The sequence below is a fragment of the Lactuca virosa genome, chromosome 4 (assembly GCF_052849685.1).
Source record: "Lactuca virosa cultivar CGN04683 chromosome 4, Lactuca_virosa_CGN04683_v6, whole genome shotgun sequence".
In the NCBI taxonomy this organism is placed as follows: Eukaryota; Viridiplantae; Streptophyta; class Magnoliopsida; order Asterales; family Asteraceae; genus Lactuca; species Lactuca virosa.
The window spans coordinates 354,513,130-354,517,167 of record NC_136429.1 but is presented as its reverse complement, the minus strand read 5'-3'; the positions used below and the strand labels follow the sequence as shown (position 1 = coordinate 354,517,167).

Here is a 4,038-nt window from a genome sequence, read left to right as displayed (position 1 = left end):
TGATACGAATTTAAAGGAGAAGAATTTTGATTCTCTATTAACCATGATGTGGCAAGGTCATCACGATGTGCTGAATCATCAAAGCCTGACTCAGATTTTGCTTTTTGTGCTTCAGAATTCTCTTCTTCCAAATATGAATCGGGCTTCTTAGTAGCTGTAGCAGGGATCTTGAATGGCTCATAATGAACTTCTTCTTCAGTTTAAATCTCCATTACATGAGGTTTTAATTTTGGTTCGGGATTTCTATGAGGTAACCTCTCGTTAACAAGTGTCGTTAATTGGCCTAGTTGAGTCTCAATATTGTTGATGGAAGCTCGATGATTTCTTACATTAGAATTTGTAGTATCGTGTCTTTTTTCGGAGGATTCCATAAATCTATTAAGTATTGAATCAAAATCCAATTTCTTCTCGGGTGGTGGTTGTTCTTTTTGGTAGTAGCCTCCAATAGTTTGTCTATATTTATCGTCCTTTGCTTCTTGTACTCGTCATAAGGCTGCAAATCCTTTTTCGACTTTCTTAAATCTTCATCATATTTGTCACCACTAGAGTAAAACACTTGCACTTTATTATTCCCATGCTCATCCAAATTGCAATCCTTCATTAAATGTGGCCCATGGAAATTGGCACATACAACTCTTGTGGCGTGTATAAATTGATACAATTTAGTCATTCACCTATCCATATTCTCTAGTTTAGCAATGATTGCAGCCATATTCTCGTTCCCTCCATCCCCTTTACCTCTAGTAACATATTCTTGTAGGTTATGATATTCGCGTGAGGCCTTTTCAAATTTCTCAATTTACTCTTTAATGGTGGCTAGTTCTCTCTTTGTCATTGGTCCTTGAGAGTCAAGAAGTTTCCTTGTTGTAACATTTACCCCATCATAGAAAATGGACACTTCTTGTTGGACATTTAGATCATGTTAAGGACAACTCCTAACCAACGCTTTGTATCTCCCCTAGGATTCATATAAGGATTCACCATTGTTTTGTTGGAAATTAGCAATCTGCTTTTTGAGTTTGGATATCTTTGAAGGTGGGATGAATTGCTCAATGAAGGCTTCACGAAGATTGGCCCAAGTAGTAATGGATCCGAGTGCGAGTGGTTTCAACCAAACTTTGGCTTCGCCGGTATATGTCAGCGAAAGCATCCTAAGTAGCACTGAGTCTCGTAGCACGTTTGGAACATTGAAGTAGTTTGAAATGTCCTTTACTTCACCGATGTGTTTCAATGTGTCTTTGTATTCTTTCCTGGAAAAAGGTATGTCCTTGAGCATTGATAGAATGATGCCCTTGGGCTGAAAACCTCTTTCAGCTGGAATCTCGGACAACACAAGCCCTGGACCATTATCCTCACATATTCGCTTCTTGTAATCTCCCATAGTTATTCTTGTGATGTCCGCCATCTCTTCAACCTCACGTTTTATCTCGACTTCTGCACTTTTGTCGGTCGATGTTTCTAGCTCGTATCCTACTTCCTTCTTGCTAGGAGTCTGTTCAATAAGTTTGAATTTTTCAGATTGAAATGTGTTGCTATACTCGCCGACCTTCTTGTCTTTCTTCTTGTGGAAAGCTGATTTTGGATTTTTCAATTGGGGAATTATTGGAGTGTTGGATCCTCGTGTCATAAATCACCGAAATAAAAAACATGTAAAACGAATAAAAATAAATAAAATAAAATCTGACCGAGACGAAACCGTGACGTGGGAAAGATGCCCATGACGTGGTGGATGTTCAGACGGAAAAATAAATGCAGAAAAATAAATTTTTTGGGTTTTAACCCACAAAAGGATCGAATAAGTAAAAGTAATTAACCTACAAATCAAATAAGTTGTTCCCTGGCAACGACGCCAAAAACTTGATGTACACAATAGTACCTACTTGTTTTTAATTTATAACCTAACTAACTTAACTAATATATGCACCTATAGGCAGTGTACCTAGTCGTATTATAGAGTAGCTTAGGTAAGTCGGGTGTCGAACACAGGGAACAAAATTTAATTAATCAATATAACTATTTCTAATTAAAATAAGAAAACAAACTTAAATTGGGGTTTTTTTACTGATTTTGCAAGATCAGAAGAACTTAATTCAAATCACTACCAAATTACCAACTCTAGAGGCAAATAAAAACGAATTTACTTCAAGATTAAAGATTACTTCTATGAAATTCCGATTTCCCCTTCTCCTATGGTTGATTTCTAGTGGATGGAATATATTGACTACTAATTTCTTAACTAGCTATTATTATCAAATATCAAGACATACAAATTTATGAATTACCATGCAATGATCAAGCACAAGTTAAACATCAAATTGATAATGAACAAAAACTGGACTATGAATGATAGTAGTTACTTTCCTATGATCAAGCTAAGGAAGCAAGCACAAATTAAGATTAATTATGTTCTCTAACACAATTAAAATTACTAGCTCTAGTTACTTTATCTAAGATTTGATTAATCCTAGCTCTAATTATTTAATGATCATAAACAATTAGGTGGAAAATTCATGCAATTAGAATGATCAACTATTGTAACACCTGTTCCAGGTATTACTTAATTTATGTAAGATCTAGAATTTTCGTGTGTGGAATCGGCGAGTTGGGAGTCCAGCTCGTTGAGTAGAAGTCATTTCAGGGATGCGGGATCTACACCCTACTCGACGAGTTGGAAGTCCGACTCGGCGAGTAGGCGCTGTTAAGACAAAACGCTAATTTTAGGGTTTGCACCCTATATAATCTCCTTATGAGCGTTGAGCCTGACCTCACATCAGCCTCCAAACACTAAGAACGTCGGTGCTAACCCTAATCCCCATTCTCTTCCATTTTTGGAGCTAGAGTAACATTTGAAGCTTAAGAAGAAGGAGATAGTGAGGAGATCCAGCAAACCAAGCACCCATCCTTGAGCTTAATCATCTTGTGAACTATTGTAAGTCTTCAAGACTCTATTTTTATCAAAGAATAAGGTTAGATCTTTGGATTACTCCTCACTTCCTACCCTTCTTGTTGAATGCATGCATGGGATTCATAAAGTTTGCAACTTTATGAATCTCCAGAGCAAAATGGTGCCAAGGTGGGCTAGATCTGGCTTTTGGTCGTGTAAGGACACCATGCAAGGGTTTTAGGGCATATTTCCCTCTTTTTGGCCATTTTGACATAGGGACATGTATTGGACATGCATCTCTATAAAGCTTCCATCTTTAGGACGTTTTGAGGACTAGGAACCATTCTGGAAAGGAGGGATTTCAGATCCCTAGAGTTTTGGATCAAATGGAAAGCTTTGGAGCTTTCCAACCTTTATTAAGGACCTTAGAGCGTTTGGAATGGTTCTAGAAGGTAAAGTTGGAAACTTTATCCCTCTAACCATCTTAGGGCTTCAGATCTAAGCCCTGGAATCCCTGTATGATCACGACCAACAAACAGGAAGGGGGTATCGACAAGTTCCCTTATCAACTCGACAAGTTGGCCAAGGAGTTTACGGTCAAGGGGTTTTTGACTAGATGGGTTTGCGGTCAGGAGTTTGCCGCTGAGGGTTCACGGCCGCAAACATTGGGGAACTCAACGAGTCACTCTAGTGACTCGGAGAGTTGACGAGTTATGCCAGGAACTCGACGAGTGGCAGGTTCTACTCGACGAGTTGAGGTCAATATGGACTGTTGACCTTGACTGTGAACTTTGACATTGACCTTGATTTTGTCCAGGGTTGATCTGAGAGTATTTTTGGGATGGTGTTAAGTTAATCACTTGATGATTATGGGCAGTTGAAAAGGAGCAGCGTGTGGGATATATTTGACTTCATCTTACCAGTTCAGCCTTTGAGAGGTGAGTCTTCTCACCATACCAATGGGTCTAAGGCACCAAGGCCCGCCCATCTTATGTTATGTGGATTGTTGATTGATTATGCGTTATGATAGTGTGACATTTGCATGGAAGACCACGTGAGGGTTCCCGTGGCATTTGGTATAAGACCTTGGAGGGTTTCCATGGTATCCTAGTATATCTGCTTGTATAGTTTGCATTATGTCTTGTTTGGTAGTG

The 4,038-nt window shown here is 38.8% G+C and overlaps 1 non-coding gene across 1 annotated transcript; it reads left to right on the top strand.

The window, feature by feature from the left end:
- The first annotated feature begins 914 nt into the window (after positions 1 to 914).
- LOC145110168 (small nucleolar RNA R71) lies at positions 915 to 1,021 on the top strand. The gene has a single exon (XR_013709547.1). It is a non-coding gene; the product is annotated as a small nucleolar RNA R71 (small nucleolar RNA).
- The last annotated feature ends 3,017 nt before the right edge of the window (positions 1,022 to 4,038 follow it).